The 11,023-nt window shown below is 42.2% G+C and overlaps 1 protein-coding gene across 5 annotated transcripts in view; it reads right to left on the bottom strand.

Moving 5' to 3' along the window:
* HS6ST2 (heparan sulfate 6-O-sulfotransferase 2) overlaps positions 1-11,023 on the bottom strand; it is a 322,259-nt gene that overhangs the window by 3,886 nt on the left and 307,350 nt on the right. The window lies entirely within an intron of this gene.

Raw genomic sequence — 11,023 nt, forward strand, 5'->3', positions numbered from 1 at the left:
CTGTGTCCATTGGTTAGGCTTATATGCATGCATACAAGTCCTTTGGTTGAGAATATCTTATTAAAAAACAAAACCTCATTGAAAGAGTGTTTGATATGATAAATCTTTGATTTTGGTTGTATAAACATCATGGCTTATACATTATGGAAGTGGAATGCAGAGATAAGCAGAGCAGCCCAGGGCCTCCAGGAATAAACATTGTGGTTAATTACTGACTGAGATAGACATGGTATCTGCCAATGGCATATATGCAAGCTACTACCTTGGTTTCAGTCTTCGCTCACATGATACTTTTCCCGATAGGAAAATTAACTCTGTAAGTATCAAAATGCCCCTTTTCTTTACCCATTGAAAGGAAAACTCGATGTCAGCAAGAGCAGAGGCTTAGCTGTGTGATTCTCTTCACTTTAAAGCTGAAAGCTGATAAAATTCTTTGTTCAAATAGCAAACTAGCAAACATTAAAACCACACACACCCATACAAAGCAGGTACACACACACCCCCTACCGCAGGAACATTAAGGCCTATGATATGATCAGGTATACTCAAGGGAAACAACCATGGGGTGGGCTTTTAATAAGAAATGAATTTCCATTCAGGCTCAGTGCATAAAAGACAAGGTCATGGAAGGGCATATTGTGGAAGGAAAACAATAAACACTGAATATTAGCATTTAGTTCCTTAAAGAAAGCCTGGGGAAGGGCTTACAGCTTTTCTGAAGTTTATTCATTCCCATGTGAAAGGCTGCTGGCCCTGCACACATGCACAAGGAGCCAGAAGGAACCAACTCAATCACCCAACTAACTAAGTCTGTTGGCTGACGTCCTCTGAGGAAACGTTTCTCCCAAGTCTTTGCCTTTGAGCAACTCGGGCACCCTGGGAGCTATCCTGTAGGTCTTTATTCTGTGCCTGGTGTTTCCTCTACCTCGTGTGACCTTCCTTTTTTGACTGGAAAATTCTACTCATCTTTCAAGTCCCAGTCCAAGTACTACTTCTCTTCTGAGAAAACTTACTGCAACGCTTGCTGCCAGCCATCACCTCTTCCCTGTGTCACATAGCGCTTCCACACTTGGCCTGTGTTAAAACACTTTTGATACTGAATTGCAATTACTTGTTTCTATTTCTGCTTATACTATGTTTTCTAGGACAGGGGCTCTGAGCCATCCTTCTATAACTCTCACACCATCCATCCCAGCTTTGTACCTTGGCCTTTACACCTGGCACAAAGCAGAATCTCAGTAACTCCTTCAACTGCTTATTTAATTTACTATTCTGGAGAAATTGGAAACTAAGAAGGATATGCCTGATCGTATAAAAACTCTGGCTAATCTTCTGAGTGCTTTGCAAAAATTACAGAAAAAATTTTTAATCACTTTCAATGTTTTTCTGGAATAAACAAGCATGGACACAGAGCATCTGGGAGTGAAGATGGTGAGGGGGCCAAGACCACCTTCACCTATTCTCACTGCTTTTCTTAGGACCTGACTTAGTGACTGCCACTAAAATTCATCTCAGTGAAGATACACCGTTAATGAGTAGCAGCTTTTGTTCCCCAGCAGCCTTTACCAACACAGTTGACTATTCCCATGGGCTTCCTCCTTCCACTCCAAGCTTTGGTATTCATTCATTCATTTAGTGCATAATTATCAAGCCTTTATGCTAGGCCTCAGGCGAAAGCTTAGTGACAATTAGTCTGATTATTTGGGGGGAAAAATGAAATTTATTAAGTTCAGTGACACATTTGGATTAATCTTTCAACCAGCTTTTCCAGGTATGCATTATAATGGGGGCTGCTGGGTGTTTTGAACCACCATAGTGGAGTCACCTTCATGCTTAGCTGACAGTCCTTCCCTAGTATGTTTTCCTGATTTAAGCCTACAGTGACATCTTCTGGTAAGTCCTAGAGTGCACCCCAGTGCCAGTCTGAGGCGCTCCTTTCTAACAACTCTTCCTTACCTTTCAGAGCAGATTCATTGCAACCACCAGGGTTAGTGTCAGGAACAGTGATTTGTAAGTATTATTCCCACATGGAGAGAGACAGAGGAGACACCACAGAAAGGCAGAGACAGACATTCCGAGAGTCTTCATGTTCTGGATGTCTGACTCCTTTCACTCCAAGGTCCCTAGTGCCCGCACGAGATGAGCGCAGTCTCTACACTGTAGGGATTATTATGGCAGCAAGAGAAATTAGAGGAGCCTCCACATAGGCATGCATGCAGGTGTGCGTGCATACACACTGCCCTGGTGATAACAGCCACCCTACATTCAGATGACAATAGTTCTGGAGATTCAGTGATTGCCAATGGGCCCCTTTCTCCGGGCAAAACAGACCCAGAAGCCCAGATTGCCACAACAGGAAACACTTAATACTACTCAAAAAATGATCTAATAAGTTAAAGGGAAGATCTGCTAAAGGGCAGGTTTCCAGGAGTGTCCAGTAGCCTCCCGAGTTGCATAATGTGTTGGTATTGAGAAGGCAGGTAAGGATAAAACCTGGGAGTTTTAGCTGGGCAAAGGACCCAGGATGCCCATTCCTCAGAGTGAGGAGTTGTAAGGGAACATTAGAGAAGCAGTCTTCCCACCCACAGCAAATAATGATATGAAAGCCCAACCTTATGTATTGAGAATCAAATAGGCTCAGGGACATGGGTGGCACTTTTTCACTGGTCAGTTCAGTTCAAGCACCTAATGTGTGCCTGGCATTGAGAGAGGCAGGGGGGACAATGATAGGAGTAAGAGGTGGGGACCTAAGGAGAGTATCTATATATATAAAAGCCTAAGCGACCTTTATGATTGCACGACTGAAATGACCGGTCAATCAGTCGCTATGATGCACACTGACCACCAGGGGCAGACGCTCAATGCAGGAGCTGCCCCCTGGTGGTCAGTGTGCTCCCACAGACAACCTCCCTCCCGGCCAGCACCCCCAATTGGTCCCGATGGGGGAGCTGGCCAGCCCCCTGATAGGCCTTGATCACCAGCCAGGCCGAGGGACCCTCCACCTGTGCATGAATTCATGCACCAGGCCTCTAGTTTCAATATACTGTTAGAGCAAGTACAAGGCACAATGAATGCAACTTGCAGTGATTTTTAACCTAAACTGATGAAAGAAGAAGAGTTGGTCTAACTTTATTTTGAAAAACAAGTAAGAATTAGATGAGGCAAGAAGAGAGAAATGGAGTATGAGGCAGAAAGATCAGCATGAGCAAAGGCACAGAGGTATAAACTACCGTGTTGTGTGTGGAGGAAGTGCATTAAAACATCTTACTGGGAATTCCGAGGTGGTGGAAGGAATTGAGGGTGAAGAAGTAGCAATGAACCTGGTTGTGGAAGGCCTCAGATGCCATATTTAAGAATTTAGACTTCTGTGGGCGACAGGGAGGTCTTTAAAAGGTTGTAAGCAGGGAAGTGACATGATGAGATCTGTGTTTTAGAACGATCACCGTGTATGGTGTGTGAAGATGGAATTAGAGAAGTTAACTTAGGTTACTGTGAAAAACAAGACCAAGGAAAAGAGGCAGACTAGAAAAATATTTGAAAGGTAGAATTAACAAGACTTGGTGACAAAATGAATGTAGGTGAAAGGAAGGAGAAGGGATTAAGGATGCCTCCCAGATCTCTCGAAAAATGTCCTGCAGGACATTTAAAAAGAAAGTTGAATGGACTGATCTAATACTCAGAGAGTGATCTGGGCTTAAGATAAAGATGTGCTATCTGCAAGATATGGTAGTTTCAGGCTGTGAGGACCTGTTTAGGGATTTTTTTTTCTTTTCTTTTTTATATATTTTATTGACTTTTTACAGAGAGGAAGGGAGAGGGATAGAGAGTTAGAAACATTGATGAGAGAGAAACTCAATCGATCAGCTGCCTCCTGCACACCTCCTACTGGGGATGTGCCTGCAACCAAGGTACATGCCCTTGACCGGAATCGAACCTGGGACCCTTCAGTCCACAGGTCGACGCTCTATCCACTGAGCCAAACTGGTTAGGGCTTTTGTTTTGTTTTTTTGTTAATCCTCACCTGAGGATATTTTTTCCATTGATTTTTAGAGAGAGAGAGAGAGAGAGAGAGAGAGAGAGAGAGAGACCGATGTGAGACACATCAACCAATTGCCTCCCATGTGCGCCCCGACCCAGGTATGTTCAGGAGTGAACCTGCAACTCAGGTATGTGCCCTTGACCAAGAATCGAACCCATAATCCTTCAGTGCATGGGCCAACGCTCTAACCACTGACCACCACTGGCCAGGTCTAGAGATTGGTTTTTAATTCCACACATATGGCTTCAGATATTTAAAAGAGAAGATTTAATACCCAGAGGTTTCTCTTCTTTATGCTAAATATGGTTTTCAACTATTCTCTATACAGCTTTGAGTGCCCTCTCTGTCCTCTTCTTTGCCTGTGAATATATCCCACTTTATTGGAATATGCCCTCCAGGCATAGTCTGACAAGTAACTAATAGGAACAGTCTATTCCCCCTCTCACTTTTGACACCATTTCTTTAAATGTGGCCTCATATCACATTGGCCTTGTTAGCAGACATGCCATACCACTGACACACAGTCAACTAAATTCTTTCATTCATTTACACATATGCCATTTTGAAACTCAATCTACCTTGTCCTAGCCTGATGCCATTTACTTATGGTCCCGTTTCTTTTTGATAGAATAAGTCTAAGCCTGTCAAAATGTATCTGGATTTTGATTACACCCCCCCCCCAATATCATCACCATATCTTGTCATTCTTGTGGCAATGCCCATATACAGGCACTGATCAAAACAGAAGAAGATGCAGGTGAAAGCAGGTTTGGGGTAGTTGCTGGAAATCTCCTTTCAGGTTGACATAACCCCAAAGGTTGCTGCTGAATGGGTGGATTTAATTTTAAACCAGTGAGCCAAGTTCAGTCACAGGAAAATCACACTCAGTCCGTTTCATTTAGTAGTATTTGGATGGAAATAACTTGTGACTAAACGTGTCACTTAATTTAGATGACCAGGAATCACATCTTTAAATTGGAGGCATGACTCCTCATCAGTTACCTGGGTTAATGGCCACTGTTTTTTACTCTGTATGCCTTTGCAGGCAGAGCACAATGAAATGAGCTACCCTGTACAAGTCTAGGCCAACTTCTTCCTGTCATTGATAAGTAACTGAGGAAACAACAGCAACCAATGAAAGAGTTGTCCCAGCAAGAAACCTGGGGGACACCCTGCCTCCTCTGTCTTGCCCATCACTAACATCTGAACTTTCCCTAAGTCCTGTTGACTCTAGTTCTTTTTAAAAAAAAATACATTTTTATTGATTTCGGAGAGGAAGAGAGAGATAGAAACATCAATGATGAGAGAGAATCATTGATTAGCTGCTTTCTGCATGCCCCCTACTAGGCATCAAGCTTGCAACCCAGGTATGTGCTCTGACCAGGAATTGAACCATGACCTCCTGGTTCATAGGTCGACCTCAACCACTGAGCATCGCCGGCCAGACCTGACTCTAGTTCTTAATAGCCCTCCAGTCCATCCTTTCCACTGCCTGGTGTCAGGCCCTCATCACTTCTTTACTGGATCACTGTAACAGCATTCTGGCCCACCTCCCTGCTTCCAGTGTCACACCCATTCCACACCCCCGCCCCCTAAGGCACACATCTGACCTATCATTCCCTAGTTAAGACCTCTCAATGGCTCCATATCAACTATGACATGAAGTCTAAGCTCCTCCAGGTGGGACCTGCAACCACCTTTTTTTTCTCTCCCTTGTTTCTTTCATACATTTTCCTCCTTTTCCTGCATGATTTACATCCCCCTCCCCTCCTCTGAATCTCAGACATTTGGCAATATCCGGAGACATTTGCTTGTCACAATTGGGGGCAGATGCTACTGGCATCTAGTAGGTCGAGTGTCAGGATGCTGCTAAACATGTCACAATGCACACAAAGAGTTATCCAACCAGATATCAATAGTATCAAGGTTGAGAATCTCTGCTCAATATTCTATGTCCCAGGCATATAAAAGTAATGTTAATTTTCCAAATTGGTCACAGGCAATGATTCTACAGGCCCCTTTCCTTTGCATATGGAGGGCCCACTCTTTGGATAGTTTCTATCTGTATTTTTGTAGGTTATCAGGAAAATCCTTTAAAACTCAACTCAAAGATTGCCTCTTCCATGAAACCTTCTTTGGCCTTCCTTGGCAGACTTCACTGCCCTGGTATTCCTCTGTCCCCACTGCACTGGTATTCTCCCATTGTAGCATTTATCACAATGTGCTGAGATTATGTAGTAATTTGTCTGCTTCTCCCATTGTACTATGAGCTCTAGGAGGGCAGAGACCAGGTATCATTTATCAGCGTAATCTCCTCTGGACCAAGCACAATGTTTGGCATCAAATAACTGAATAATAAAAGATTGTTGAATGAAAGTCTGCAGCAGCAGCAGCAGCAGTAGCAGCAGCGGAGCTTAGGATCAACTAGGAAAATGCATATATTTTTCTTTGATAAGGAAAAGCCACTAGATGTCAGTATTAAATAACAGATATACCATTTTATATCTGTGATGGAATATTTTAAAGAGATCTAGCTATAAAGGACATCTAGTAATATTTAGCAGCTGCCCCTGATTTTCTGTGCAGCATCCCACTGTTAAAGAAGGCTGGGAAGTTTAAGAATATTAAATGTAAGGAAATGGCCAAAAACAAGAACCATATTTTTTTATTTTTACAGACTATCCTGCAATGAGTACCTGAGTACTGAGTCATGCAATCCTAGACTTTCAGAACAAGAAGGAACCTTTGAGATAGCAAAACACCTAGGTCAAACCCTTATCTTTTGAGGTGAGGAACTCAAGGTCCTGAGAGAGGCAAGAATTTGCCCACAAGTCACAAGTGGCTAGTAGCCCTTGGGAATCAGTCTAAGTGCAAGGAATATTGCTGGGCTGAAGGCCTGTATTTTGATAGATTCTGTCTTTGTGTTTGTGTAGGACAGCAAATAAAACAAGCCTGAAAGAGCTCACTAAACCTCATGAAGGGGAAATATTAGGCTCTTGAGAGACAGCACTTCCTTATACCAATTGCATATCCAGGAGCTGGAGGGGCTCGTGCCTAGCACTTATATACATTAACTCCCAACAATACTGTGAATTAGATAATCTCACTCCCATTTCAAGGATGAAGAAACTGAGACTCAGGGAGAATGAATTGACTCAGGGCCATGCTACAAGTAGGGGTACTTAGACTTGAACCTGGTTCTCTCTGACTCCAGAACATGTATTCTTCCCATTCCAATCCTGGGACACAAACCCATTAGTTCTGCCTCTACAAACAAACTAAAAAAGTGGTTCTCAAATTGTGGCCCCAGACCAGCAGCCATCAGCATCACTTGCAAACTTGTTAGAAATGCACATTCTTGAGTCCATTAACTGAAGCAGAAACTAGGGGGTTGAGCCCGGCAACCTCTGTTTTAACAATCCCTTCAGGAAATTCTGATGCATATGCATGACCAAGTTTGAGAACCACTGTACCACACATGTGGCCTCAGAGATCAAAAGTCTCTCAGAGATCCCAGGGAATACCCAGAGTGTGGGTAAGCCAAATTCGCTCCCAAGTGCAAGTCTGAGCTGCTCACTGTACCCCTCTGACAAGCCCTAAGGATGCCCATTTATGTCCAGGGAAAGCCCAGGGAACTTTGCCTGAGAAAAATTATGAGGATCATGCTGGAACATTTACTTTAAGGCCACTGGTTCACGAAAGGCTAAAGTAAGGTTTTTCTTGTGCTACTCAAAGAGCAATAAATATCAAAGCCTTTTGTTTTATGGAAGAAGGCCAGCAAAACTATACCAGTTAAGGTCATAGGAGTGATCAATGAAAAGTTAATTTAAGAAAGGGAACAAATTCGTAGCCCAAATCAATAGGAATAAAGATTTTATTATACCCGAAGCTTAGTTGCTTTGTGTTGGGTTTTTTAAGTTCAGCCTCTGCACATCTTGTTCTTGGATCAAGCGTGAGTGGTAGAAAAATAAGAACTGTGGTCGGTGGTCGTAAGTAAAGTCTCCAAACAGTGGGAGTTAAATATGACATTGAGTCATTAATGCTGAAGGTCTGGTCTCCTTCCTTGATTAATGATGCCTTAACCAACCGCATGGACCCTCCACTGCATGTAAATGACTTGGTCAAATCAAGGAGGATGGCTTTCAGATCAAACAACATTAATATATGAGAACAGAATAAATAAAAACACAGGTAATTAAATCAAAGGGAAATATGCCTCCGATGGGATTGGATACCTCAAGCCCTGGAGTTGCCACTTTAACTGCTGCTCTTGTGTGACTCATATACTGGCAGTCCCCAAAGAAGAGTTCCATAAACACTGATCAGCAGTGGCAGCAGCCTCATAAAAGAAGTGTAGGACTTTGAGAGGGGACTATTTCGAAGTGGGTCGATACTCATTTCATGTGTTGTTTTTTGGTACATTTGCCAACAGTATTGTGGCTTAGTCATGCTTTATCTAGTGAGAAGGGTGAGCCATCACCTTCACATAGAATGGGTTACTTAGAACAGCACCACTCGTGATTTGATTTGATTTTCTTTACAACACTAGGGAAACCCAAATGATCTGGACACTGAACCTCTCCCTTTCCTCTTCAAGTTGCTGTTATGGGCTCACGAACTTGGTCAGGATCTCCTGGGCAACCCAAGAGATGTGGGGAGAAGGACCAAGCCTTGGAAGCCCACTGATCTATAAGAGAAACAAGATTTTCACTGGTTCTTTGAATGGGTTGCCTACAGTCCTTAGCAAGACCTAACCATTCCAGGTAAATACTGGATATAAAACCAACTTAGAAGAGGCTACAGGTCTTGTACACACCAAACAAGCTATTCAGTTTTTCTTGCAGAGGTTTTTTGCTATTCTTTACACCTCACCCAAAGGGATAGTTTTGTGTTTATAAGCTAATAACTTTATTAACAGCTTAGTTAATTGATTTTCCCCTCTACCCTATCTCGTGTATTGTGTGTGTGTGTGGGGGGGGGGGACACTAAACAGAGCACAAATGTGCTTTCATTAAACCGAAGGACATTTTCCTATGCCATTCTTCTTTTCCTCTTACAAAGTAGGAAAATTATGCTTTCTTCTTCATTGAAAAGGAAGAAAGTAGGATTTATAATGTCTGTAAATTCAAACCCAATGTGGAATTCTTCACATAATAAGTCCCGGTGATATTTACTTCTTTTTGAAATAAATCTAGCTCTCTTCCTTCCCAAAGCCCAGTAGGCTCCAAAGTACATAAATCTACGGACTTTTGCAAACAGTGAAAAAGCTGATTTCTTTAACAAGATGTGAAATTCCAAGCTTTATGACCCGTAGTTACCAGCCTTCATCCAGAGTTCATTCAATTGCTTGGCAGCATGAAAAGTTTTGCAGCTTACAATGCCTCCTGAAATTTTTTGCATTCTGAAATTATTTTGTGAGTCTCGGTTCATTAATACTTACTGTGCTTTTTGAGGTGGAAAGAACTTCTACAGAAATCCCCCTTGGGTGTGTAGATAAGGAAGCTAGGGCCCCATGAAGGGAGGCTTGGGAAATATCTAAGTGCCATCACTGAGAAGTACCATGGCTAATGTCTTCCTCTTAAGATGAGCATCCTGAGTGTCTCTTGTTCTGGGAATCTACTGTTCCTGTCCTGCCTTTTTATTGGAAAGCACATCCACTACAAAACACTGCATGTTCAAGGTCTCAACCAGTAAGTAATAAAACTGGTACCTTTGTGACATTCCATTCGGGAACAGGTATGCACAAGTTGGGGATATAGTATTCATTTAGCCCTAAAGTTGAGGGGCTTGGCCTTGAATTGTAAGACAGATATTTAATCTATCCATAATCAATGTACCAACTTTGGGTAACCCCCAAATTGCCACAATTAGAGCTGTAGGGCACAGTAGTGAGAAAGCCATATGCATATGGGCACCTGCTCTCAAAGAGCTTAGACTTTAGTTGGGGAGACAGGACCAAAATTCTGTGACAGGGGTAAAGTTTGAATATAGGGAAGGGCTAAAATAAGTGCAAAATTAGTCAGAGAGGAGAGTTTACTGTGTTCTATGATAATCAAGGAAGGCTTCATGGAGGAGGAAAAAGCTGATTACATCATAATGAATAGAAAAGATTTAAGTAGGAACCATTATGACGTGAGCAAACAGTACAGCAGAGGAGCTACTAATAAATGTTATGATTTAACAGGCGATTACATTGTGCCAGGCACTATGCTAGATTATTCCTCACAAAACCAAATTAAATTGGTGCTAATGCCTTCATTTTAGGCACAATGAATGTAATGATTAAGAGGGTCCATTCTAGCCTGGCCAGTGTAGCTCAATGGTTGAGCATCGACCCATGAACCAAGAGGTCACCAGATAGGATTCTCAGTCAGGGCACATGCCTGGGTTGCCGGCTGGATCCCCAGTAGGGGGTGTACAAGAGGCAGCCTATCGATATTTTCTCTCATCAATGTTTCTATCTATCCCTCTCCCTTCCACTCTCTCTAAAATCAAGAAAAACATAAATTTTCTTAAAAAGGCCCATTCTAGAACTGCACTGTCCAATCAATATATAGTCACCAGCCACATATGGCTAGTGAGCCTCCTGAAATGTGACTAGTCCAAAATAAGTGCTTTAAGTGTTTGCAAGCACATGTACTAAGGTTGACTAAGACTGAGAGGAAGATAAAATATTTCATTAATTAATTATTACTTATACTGATTACATGTTGAATGATAATATTTTTTTACATTGGGTTAAGGAAAATATATTAAGTTTAATTTCACCTGTATCTCTTCATTTTAATGTGCCTATTAGAAGATTCAAAATTACAACTGTGGCTTACATTATATTTCTGTTGGATAGTGCTACTCTAGAGCCAGAGTGCCTGGGTTCAAATTGCAGCTCTGGCAGTTACTAGCTGTGTCAGCTTGGGCAAATAACTTAACCTCTCTCTGCTTCTGTTTTTCTCATTTATAATGTGGGGGAAATCATTGGGTATC

Source organism: Myotis brandtii, unplaced genomic scaffold (assembly GCF_000412655.1).
Source record: "Myotis brandtii unplaced genomic scaffold, ASM41265v1 scaffold393, whole genome shotgun sequence".
Taxonomy (NCBI): Eukaryota; Metazoa; Chordata; class Mammalia; order Chiroptera; family Vespertilionidae; genus Myotis; species Myotis brandtii.